Genomic DNA, 11,947 nt, shown 5'->3' with positions numbered 1-11,947 from the left:
AGAGAACCATTGTAGTTATTGGCATTGGAAATGACCAAACATCAGAGGCCCTGTGGCCCGGCCTCCACAGCTGCAGCATCCTCGGGCAGTCCCATGGTGGGGGGGGGGTGAGGAAGAGCCGTCAGCTGGAAGGTCCCCAATGCATCCACTACCGGCTCACGCCCACAGCAGCCAACATGCTTCATGCACCCTCCGTTGATGAAAAGAGATTCATAGGAGCCTCCTGTTGTAATTCCTTTCCTGATAATCCTTCCTCCTCTAAACTTTCTTTCTTCCTCTGACTAGAGTTCCTAGTCTTTTATCAACATATGTCTTAACTGTTCTTAATTTCACTGGGTGCCTCCTTTCCTCAGCAATTTACCTAACACCCCTTCCATATTTCCTAACAAAGACAAAGACAAAACAAGATACAAACATATTTTATCAATCTTCTTCATTTTTAAAAAATGGCCATACTTCCTCTCGCCCTGTCTGCTAGAGACGAGCAGATTTGCTCCTGTCCTATCTATCTTTAGGGGTGGGCAGCTTTTCCTTGTCATTCTCCCCCGAGTATCCCGGGGCTCCCTGTACAGGCCACCATCTGCCACAGTCCGGCTGGCTGGGCAAAATAGCCGGGAGGAGTGACAGGCAACTTGTGAAGGTTGATACAGCAGGAGCCGCTTTATTGTAGGAGAGTAGAGGTATATAGACACTTAAGTAATTATACACAGCTTGTTTCAATTAACATCATCCAGATACAGCAATCCTTATCATTTTAACAATTATACACAGCTTAACTCAATCAACATCATCTTAGAGACTTGCTGGCATTACCTCAAACCACTCCTCTTAGCAAATTGCCAGGCGCCATCTTGACTTGTTTGTGGCTCTCTACACTTTTGTAGCTCTACATTCTATTTTTCAGAAGCATGCCTATTGCAGAGAGATGTATCCCTGCTACCCAGATCAAGTTCAAACTGGTAACTGAATTGTAATTCACATTATATTTTCTACATACTAAAGGACTTTTAAGTTATATTCAGCCCTCCCCCCTTCCCATTAAGCAATACCATAGTGAAGAGACATATAGTTGCCATGATGAACATATTTCTAGTGTTTCATGGCAGTTTTTTTTTAAACACCAGTTAATAACATAAATTAAGTAGTATGCAATCTACATTTGAAAAGAGAAGAAAATGTAGTAAAAGGTGTCAGAGTAAATGTTATTTAATTTTCATGAATATATATTACTAGGCTCTAATAGGTGAATATTAACTATACCTTCTATGGTAAAACTCAGTCAAAAAGTTTATGGGGTATTAAAAAACTTATTTTGTATTGTACACTTCAATGTGCTCTGGGTTTTGGATTCAAAAGTGGAGTATTCTGGATCATAGGCACCATCATATTTTGTTAGACACAGACAACAAGTGCAATGCCTATTTATACTCCCTACATGATAATCATTATTTAATATTCTAGCCAGAGTTTTACATGTTGTATTAATGTGGAGGGTGAAAAGTTCTATACTATTTTAATTTTAAAAACTGAAGTTAAGTATAATCTCTTAAAGAGTATTAAATCCTATACTTTTAAAAGATTCCTATTCTTAAAAATAATATGAAAGCTAGAGAAACTTTCATCTCCATAAACTTTTCTAACATTTCTCTTTTGTAAAGTACCAAGCCTAGAACCATGTGGTCTTGGTAATTACTAAAAACAATGATTCAGAGTCTTCTATTTCACAAACTGTAAACAGGATTCTTTTAACAAATATCAGTACTCTGGTGTCCACAGCATTTTTGAGGAATATTGATATCCCTCAATATATGAATCTACTGTATTTCAGTCAAATTCTATTGTTCCCAAGTCCTCTATTGTGGAAGAGCAGATGCTAGCAAGGACTAGAATATATTTCAGGCCTTTGAGAAGACCACTATAGAATGAAAGAATCCCCATCATGAATAGAACATTCAGAAATAATTTAGGCCTAATTGTTGTTGGTTATCCATGGTTTTTTTTTGAGAATGGAGATATACTCAATTCCTTTTTTTGGTGATTGTTAGTGGTTATTTCAACTTACTGGTATACCTACTAGATTCATTCATTGGTGCTATATGTGTCCTCATAAATAATGAAGGAAATAGTATACTTTACTTATGACAGCTCAAATGTCAGAACAAAGATTGTCCTTTAGTTGTGGGAATTTTGATTCTTACACTAGCAGGCAGCCATCTATCATTTAGGTAATTGCCTATAAGTACATACTGTACATTCTAATTTCATTTTTGGACTCAATATTTTTAATGCCTTAATGCAATTCTGAATTTCATGAAAATGGGCATAAAATATAAAAGACAGGGAATGGGGTGTTGGGTCAGTGGCACAGCACTCACTTAGCATATGCAAGATACTGAGTAGGATCCTCAGAATCACATAAAAATTAATTAATTGAGTGATTAATTTATTAAAGGTAGAAGAAGAACTCAAAGATGAAGAACATGAAAAAGAATAGGAAGAAGAAGAAGAAGAAGAAGAAGAAGAAGAAGAAGAAGAAGAAGAAGAAGAAGAAGAAGAAGAAGAAGTAGTAGTCATCAATGATGACTCAGGGAAAATGGCAATAGAGTGAGTTTAAATTTTGGTTTCCAATTCCAAAATGTTTCTTCAGAACTGCACTTTTTAAAATATTTCAGATCTCCTACTTTCATGACATGTTTAGTAGTGTTCTTTGGATTAATCTTAATATGCTGTAATTATTCTTTTAAGGAAAAACCAGCTGACATGCCCCACAAGACTGTAAATCAATGAAAATCTTTCATTAAGCAAAAGTTCCTTTCACATTTGCTACAATCATAGTAAATACACTTCTTTGTATAAAGGGACTGTCTTTGTTGGGCATTTAAAATATCCCAATAAACTATATGTCATAACTGAAAATCTCATTGTTGTTTATGGAATCATGGATTAATCAAATTCAATGCTGTACACTTTAGAGTACAATAGAAGGGAACTCAAAGATGAAGAACACAAAGAAAAATAGGAAGAAGAAGAAGAAGGAGAAGGAGAAGGAGAAGGTGGTGGTGGAGGAGGAGGAGGAGGAGGAGGAGGAGGAGGAGGAGGAGGAGGAGGAGAGGAGAGGAGGAAGAAGAAGAAGAAGTCATCAAGATGACTCAGGGAAAATGGGAACAGAGTGAGTTTAAATTGTGGTTTCCAATTCCAAAATGTTTCCTGAGAACTGCAACTTTCTTTGTATTTGAGATCTCCTACTTCCATGACATGTTTAGTAGTGTTTTCTGGCTTACTCTTAATATGCTCTAGTTATTGTTTTATGGGAAAACTAGTTGACATGCCCCACAAGACTGAAAATCAATGAAAATCTTTCATTAAGCATAAAGTTCCTTTCACATTTGCTACAATCATAGTAAATACACTTCTTTGTATAAAGGGACTGTCTTTGTTGGGCATTTAAAATATCCCCAGAGGCTAGATGACATACATGAAAATCCCATTGTTGTTTATAGAATAGTGGATCAATCAAATTCAATGCTGTAATCTTTAGAGTAAAATAGAATGGAAATAATTTACTCATAATATCATATTTAAACCATCTTTATTTCCAAAATACTATCCTAAGAATTATAGTTTTATTTAGCTTCAGTCAGAGCAAAAGTATAATCACTTACTTAAGTAAAAGCAATTACTTAAAAACTAAAAATGAGAGGTAAGTCAAATTACTTTTGAAGAGAGATCAAAAATATCAGGTTTCTTGTTGATGTTCAGTAGCAGGCTCACCTGAAGGTGGAATGAAGCCTTAAGGGCACTCACTTCTACTTTCAGAATACAGGGGTGGGGGGAGGAAATCCAGCTCTTGGGGTAAGGTCATGAGGAAAATACCTCCATTCATAGACATCTGGCATTGCAAAAAATGGAGGGGGTGGTAGGCCGGGAGGTGCCCCATACCTGTTTCCTGGAGGAGGCAGAGGGGAAAATGGTCCTCTTCTCATGAACTGGAGGAGGTGGAGGGGAAAATGGTTCTCTCCTCATGAACTGACTCCTCGGGTCCACAGGAAACAATTCACCTCTGACTGGAGGAAAAGGTGCCAACAATGAGCCAGAGCCAGTTGCTTGGTTTTCAGCAGGGAGAGATGAATCGGGGACATTGGAATCATCAAGATTGATTTTGGTCTCCTTTCTACTGGATTGACTTTCTGAAGACATAGGCCCATCCTCTTTATCCAAAGAAGGCAGATTAGAACCTCTGAGTTCTGCTGGTCGCGATGGTCTACCATAATTCGAATAACATCCACCTTGCCAAGGAGGACCCAATGGTGAGGGACCATTGGGGGAATGCTTTCTGCCCAATGCTGCATTTGAAACACCAAGTGCACAGGGATCTTCCTCTACAAGTTCAAATTGAAGCTCCCTTTCAGTTAACTTTTGTCTGTTGTGAGCGTTTTGTTTCATGAAATAATGGAGGTTTCTTTCAGCAATCCAAGCCGCCAACTCACTCTCATGTGCTTTTTTCTCACAGTAAATAATCTTCCCCTGACAGGATTGAATGGTTCTCTCCAATTCTTCTTTAAGATATTTGGCTTGCTTTCTGTAGGTCTCCAGCTCTTCTCTTGTATGGCCCATCTCTTCTTTGACCTTGGAAAGTTTCTCCTCTTGCCCCACCCGGTAATTTTCCTCTACTCTGAGTTCCCATGGAGTTTCATCATATTTTCTTGATAGCATTCCATCATGACTTTAAATTTCTGCTGAAGGTTCTCATTCTCACCTTCAAGCCATGTATTTTCTGATAACAAGGTTGCCTGTTCAGTCTTCAGACTTCTAATCTGTTCTCTGAGGTCTTCCTTTGTTTTCTCTACTTCAGATAATAAAGCACAGTTTGATATCTTTGTCCTTCTAATGTTTCTAAGGAGGCCTTTAGCTTAGCACCATCAACCAGTTTCTTCAAAGCTCCTTTGGGCTCATCATCCAAGTGAGCACCAATTCCTGATTCACTCGTCATTCCCCATTCCAAGTTCCCAATGTCTGTTTGGGCTTCCTTGGTTGGAGAAGACCTATCTTTCATCTTCAGCAAGCCTTCAGTAAGAGACTCCATGTGATTTTCTTTATCAGTTTGAACTTGTTTTGCATGGAATTGAGAGTCTTCCAATGTGGTGCTCTCTTTACATTGGACACGTCCTTGTTCCCTCCATGCTTCAGCGTCTCCTTGTAAGATGGGTTTCTGACTTTGCTGAAGCTGGGAACGTTCATCCAAGGCTTCCTTCATTGCCAGCTGAAGTTCTTCCTCACTCATTTGAAACAGTCTCAAGTTTGTTTTAGTTTCAGCTATTTGTGATCTACTGATTCTGATTCACCTTCAAAGGACTTTATCCTTCTCGGTATATCTGCCATGATTTCATCCTGTTTACAATGTTTGGCCTTTTGTTCTTTTAGCTCTTTTTCTAGAAAGAGTCTTTCATCCCCATGGCTCGGTTTGGACCTATGCAGCTTTTCATAGGTTGCCTCCAAATTTGGGACGTCTCTTAGACCCTTCTCAGAATTGCTGCCCTTTAAAGTTGACTCTAAGCCTTCAAGCTCTTTTTGAACAAGGCCAACTTTCTCTAGTAGTTCACATTTTTCTTCAATTCTTCTAGAAAGTTTTAAAGCCAGCTGTTTTTCTCTTCCCACATAAAGCCTGCTTCTAACACACTGAAAACTTCTCCACAAAAACAAAAGAAGAGCAAAACATCCAATAGCTCTACACATCACCAACTCCCAAGGAACATCATAAGGATTAGGGCCTGGCTTCATGTCTTCAGACAATGCTGCCCAAACCCTGCCTACTTCTTCCAGGACCACCCGCTAATATGGCTGTAGGGCAGTCCTTGGTGCCTCCATCAAGCTAAGTTGGCTTTGGCTCTTGCAACCACAACCACAGCCTGCCCAGGCAGGCCAACATAGGCTGTGAACACTCAGGTGTTTGGTGAGGAACTCAAACCTGCACCAGGCAACGGAACAGACCACTGAGAATGCCTGCAAGGGGGGGTTGTGAAGGTGGGGAGCTGGGGGGAAGGACTCCCAGGAGCCTTGTGGTGCTCAAGTGCCCATCAGGGGAGTCTTGGCCCATTCCTTCCCTAACCAGTGCATCCTGAAGTGTCACGGGTTCAGGTCACTTCCACTCCAGCCAGACAGGAGTCCTCTCTATGCCTCCCACCCCTGAGTTTGGTTTAGGCCAGGCCAAGGTGGAGCTTCTTAAGTTTCTATACAGTAATAATACCATTCAGTTTGATGTCATGCAAATTCTAAAGCTCTCTAAACTGTCTCAACAGATTTTATTTCATATATTTATATTTGTACTGCTTGCCCTTTTGCTTTAATGACCCATTGCTTTCCCTGATTTTGTTCTCTCCCTTTTTTCTTCCTTCCTTCCTTCCTCCCTCCTTTCTTCATTTTTTCTTTTTCTTCCTTCTTTACTTCCTCCCTTCTTCCCTCCCTTCTTTCTTTATTTCTCCCTTCCCTCCCTTTTCTTTTCTTGCAGTATTGGGCTTTAACCTCCAAGGCCTTCTGCATGCTATATCCCCAGACCTGCTGACTCTTTCTAGGAAGGTCATTTGAATTATTTCTAAAGGAGAAATCTATCATGATACACTTCTTTCTTTCTTTCTTTCTTCTTTCTTTCTTTCTTTCTTTCTTTCTTTCTTTCTTTCTTTTTAAAGCTGGTTTAATGACTTATTTTTCTTTTTTTTTAAGTTTACCCATAACATTGTTTTTTTTTTTTAGGTCTCTATTTTATTTTATTTTTCTTTCTTTTTTTTATTTTTATCTTATTTGCATTTTACATTTATTTTTTATTGGTTGATCACAACATTACAAAGCTCTTGCCATATCATATTTCATACATTAGATTGAAGTGGGTTATGAACTCCCAATTTTTACCCCAAATGCAGATTGCAGAATCATGTCGGTTACACATCCACAATTTTACATAATGCCCTATTAGTAATTGTTGTATTATACTACTTTTCCTATCCCCTACTATCCCCCCTCCCCTTCCCTCACATCTTCTCTCTTTACCCCATCTACTGTAATTCATTTCTCTCCTTGTTTATTTTCCCATTCCCCTCACAACCTCTTATATGTAATTTTGTATACCAATAAGGGACTCCCTTCATTTCCATGCAATTTACCTTTTCTCGCCCTTTCCCTCCCATCTCATGTCTCTGTTTAATGTTAATCTTTTCTTTCTGTTCTTCCTCCTTGCTCTGTTCATAGTTGCTATCATTATATCAAAGAAGACATTTGGTATTTGTTTTTTAGGGATTGGCTAGCTTCACTAAGCATAATCTGCTCTAGTGCCATCCATTTCCCTGCAAATTCCATGATTTTGTCATTTTTAAGTGCTGCATAATATTCCATGGTGATAAATGCCACATTTTTTTTATCCATTCATCTATTGAAGGGCATCTGGGTTGGTTCCACAGTCTAGCTATTGTGAATTGTGCTGCTATGAACATCGATGTGGCAGTATCCCTGTAGCATGCTCTTTTAAGGTCTTCAGGGAATAGTCTGAGAAGGGCAATAGCAGGGTCAAACGGTGGTTCCATTCCCAGCTTTCCCAGGAATCTCCATACTGCTTTCCAAATTGGCCGCACCAATTTCAGTCCCACCAGCAATATACAAGTGTACCCTTTTTTCCACATCCTCGCCAGCACTTGTTGTTGTTTGACTTCATAATGGCTGCCAATCATACTAGAGTGAGATGGTATCTTAGGGTGTTTTGATTTGCATTTCTCTGACTGCTAGAGGTGGTGAGCATTTTTTCATGTACTTGTTGATTGATTGTATATTCTCCTCTGAGGAGTGTCTGTTCAGGTCCTGGGCCCATTTGTTGATTGGGTTATTTGTTATCTTATTGTCTAATTTTTGAGTTCTTTGTATACTCTGGATATTAGGGCTTTATCTGAACTGTGAGGAGTAAAAATTTGTTCCCAGGATGTAGGCTCCCTATTTACCTCTCTTATTGTTTCTCTTGCTGAGAAAAAACTTTTTAGTTTAAGTAAGTCTCATTTGTTGATTCTTGTTATTAACTCTTGTGCTATGGGTGTCCTATTAAGGAATTTGGAGCCCGACCCTACAATATGTAGATCGGAGCCAACTTTTTCTTCTATCAGACACAGAGTCTCTGATTTGATATCAAGCTCCTTGATTCATTTTGAGTTAACTTTTGTGCATGGCGAGAGAAAGAGATTCAGTTTCATTTTGTTGCATATGGATTTCCAGTTTTCCCAACACCATTTGTTGAAGATGCTATCCTTACTCCATTGCATGCTTTTAGCCCCTTTATCAAATATAAGATAGTTGTAACTTTGTGGATTAGTCTCTGTGTCCTCTATTCTATACCACTGGTCCACCCGTCTGCTTTGGTACAAGTACCATGCTGTTTTTGTCACTATTGCTCTGTAATATAGTTTGAAATCTAGTATCGCTATACCGCCTGATTCACACTTCCTGCTTAGAATTGCTTTTGCTATTCTGGGTCTTTTATTTTTCCATATGAATTTCATGATTGCTTTATCTATTTCTACAAGAAATGCCATTGGGATTTTGATTGGCATTGCATTAAACCTATAGAGAACTTTTGGTAATATCACCATTTTGATAATGTTAGTTCTGCCTATCCATGAAGATGGTATATTTTTTCATCTTCTAAGATCTTCTTCTACTTCTCTCTTTAGGGTTCTGTAGTTCTCATTGTATAAATCTTTCACCTCTTTTGTTAGGTTGATTCCCAAGTATTTTATTTTTTTTGAGGAGATTGTAAATGGAGTGTTTTTGTTTTTGTTAAGTTTTATTTTCTTTATAGACCAGCAACCATAAAAATTGAACAACTGGTTAAATAAGAACTGTTATTTTATATCATTGTACTGTAATTTTTTTTTACTTTATTTTTTAATTTTTTTTACTCATATATGACAGCAGAATGTATTTTTACATATAATACATACATGGAGTGTACATACATCAATCATATTGTCTATTTTATTCTTTTGCCCTTCCTATCCTCCTTACTCCTCCCCTCCTCTCCCATCCTTTCTGTGTATCCAATCCAATGTGACACACTTTTTTTCTTTTTCTCATTAGAACATCATATATGTATTCTGTATAACAATGTGCTTCTCCTCCCATCTTTTTTGCAACTTTCCTTCTACCTCTTTTTCCCTCCCACCTTTCTTTCCTATTTAGTGGTAGTCTTCTTCTCATGGTCTTCCTCCCTATCCCATTTTGAGTCATCCCCCTTATATCATAGTAGACATTTGGCATTTGTTTTTCAGGGATTGACTCACTTCACTTAGCATAGTCTGCTATAATGCCATCAATTTTCCTTCAAATGCCATGATCTTGTTATTTTTTAGTGCTGAGTAATATTCCATTGTGTATAAATGCCATATTTTTTTAATCCATTCGTCTATTGAAGGGCATCTAGGTTGGTTCCACATTATAGCTATTGTGAATTGTGCTGCTATAAACATTGATGTGGCTGTGTCCCGTAGTATGCTCTTTTTAGGTCTTTTTGCTCTAGCCCCAGAAGGGGAATAGCTGGGTCAAATAGTGGTTCCATTCCCAGATTTCTAATGAATCTCCATACTGCTTTCCAAATTGGCTGCACCAATTTTCAGTCACACCAGCAAGGTATGAGTGTACTTTTTTCCCCCCGCAACCTCGCCAGCGCTTATTGTTCTTTGACTTCATAATGGCTGCCATTCTTATTGGAGTGAGATGGTATCTTAGAGTAGTTTTAATTTGAATTTCTCTGATTGCTAAAGATAATTAGCATTTTTTATGTACTTGTTGATTGATTGTATGTCCTCTTCTGAGAAGTTTCTTTTCAAGTTCTTGTCCCATTTGTTGATTGGGTTATTTGCTTTTTTGTTGTTTAACTTTTTTAGTTCTTTGAGATTAGAGCTCTATCTGATGTTTGGGGGGTAAAAATTTGTTCCCAGGTTGTAGGCTCCCTATTCATCTCAGATATTATTTCTCTTGCTGAGAAAAAACTTTTTAGTTTAAATTTTTCCCATTTGTTGATTCTTGGTTTTAACTCTTGTGCTACAGGTGTCTTATTAAGATATTTGGGGCCTGACCCCATGTGATAAAGATTAGGGCCAACTTTATCTTCTTTTACATGCAGAGTCTCTGGTCTGATTCCTAGCTCCTTGATCCATTTTGAGTTGACTTTTGTGCATGGTGAGAAAAAGGGATTCAATTTCATTTTGTTGCATATGGATTTCCACTTCTCCCAGCACCATTGTTGAAGATGCTATTCTTTCTCCATTCCACGGTTTTAGCACCTTTGTCTAATATAAGGTAGTTTTAATTTTGTGGATTTGTCTCTGTGTCCTCTATTTTGTACCCTTGGTCTACAAGCCTGTTTTGGTGCCAGTACTATGCAGTTTTTGTTACTATTGCTCTATAGTATAGTTTAAAATCTGGAATCATGATACCACCAATTTCACTCTTCCTGCTTAGAATTACTTTAGCTATTCTGGGTCTCTTGTTTTTCCAGATGAATTTCATGATTGCTTTTTCCATTTCTGCAAGAATGTCATTGGGATTTTGATGGGAATTGCATTGAATCTCTAAAGTGCTTTGGGTAACATGGCCATCCTAATAATATTAATTCTACCAATCCATGAGCAAGGTAAATCCTTCCATCTTCTAAGGTCTTCTATTTCTATCTTTCAGGTTCTGTAGTTTTCATTGTATAGCTCCTTCACCTCTTTTGTTAAGTTGATTTCCAGGTATTTTTTTTTGAGGATATTGTGAATGGAGTAGTTGTCCTCATTTCCATTTCAGAGAATTTGTCACTGATATACAGGAATGCCTTTGATTTATTGGTATTGATTTTATATCCTGCACTTTGCTGGATTCATTTACTATTTCTAGAAGTTTTTTGGTTGAATTTTTTGGGTCTGCTAGGTATAGGATCATGTCATTGGCAAATGCTGCTAATTTAAGTTCTTCTTTTTCTATATTTATGCTTTTAATGTCTTTCATCTGTCTAATTGCTCTGGCTAGAGTTTCAAGAACTATGTTGAATAGAAGTTGTGAGAGAGGGAACCTCTGTCTTGTTCCAGATTTTAAAGGGAATGTCTTCAATTTTTCTCCATTGAGAAAGATGCTGGCCTGAGGCTTATTGTATATAGCTTTTATCATTTTGAGGTAATTTTCTGTTATCCCTAATTTTTCTAGTGTTTTGAACATAAAGGGATGCTATATTTTGTCAAATGCTTTTTAGCATCTATTGAGTTGATCATATGGTTCTTATCTGTAAGTCTATTGATGTGGTGAATTACATTTATTAATTTCCGTATACTGAACCAGCCTTGTATCCCAGTGATGAATCCCACTTGGTCATGGTGCACTATCTTTTTGATATGTTTTTGTATCCGATTTGCCAGAAGTTTATTGAGGATTTTTGCATCTAAATTCATTAGGGATACTGGTCTGAAGTTTTCTTTCTTTGAGGTGTCTTTATCTGGTTTGGAAATCAGGGTGATGTTGGCCTCATAGAATGTATTTGGAAGTACTCCATCTTTTTCTATCTCCTGAAATACATTGCAAAGTATTGGTATTAGTTCTTCTTTAAAGTTCTTGTAAAACTCTGCTGTGTATCTGTCTGGTCCTGAGCTTTTCTTGGTTGGTAGTCTTTTGATGGCTTTTTCTATTTCCTCACTTGATATTGGTCTTTTTACGTTGTTTATATCATCCTGACTCAATCTGGGCAGCTCATATGCCTTAAGGAATTTATCGATGCGTTCACTATCTTCTATTTTATTAGAGTATAGGGTTTCAAAATAATTTCTAATTATCTTCTGTATTTCTGAAGTGTCTGTTGTGATATTGCCTTTTTCATCCCATAAGCTAGTAATTTGGGTTCTCTCTCTTCTTCTCTTTGTTAGCATGGCTAGTGGTCTATTTATCT

General features: G+C 37.7%; 1 pseudogene; it reads right to left on the bottom strand.

Annotated features, from left to right (window-relative positions):
• Window positions 1-3,736: 3,736 nt before the first annotated feature.
• LOC144372785 (melanoma inhibitory activity protein 2 pseudogene) lies at window positions 3,737-5,778 on the bottom strand (annotated as a pseudogene).
• Window positions 5,779-11,947: the final 6,169 nt, after the last annotated feature.

Source organism: Ictidomys tridecemlineatus, unplaced genomic scaffold (genome assembly GCF_052094955.1).
Source record: "Ictidomys tridecemlineatus isolate mIctTri1 unplaced genomic scaffold, mIctTri1.hap1 Scaffold_1625, whole genome shotgun sequence".
Lineage (NCBI taxonomy): Eukaryota > Metazoa > Chordata > Mammalia > Rodentia > Sciuridae > Ictidomys > Ictidomys tridecemlineatus.
This window is presented reverse-complemented; position numbering and strand designations above follow the sequence as displayed.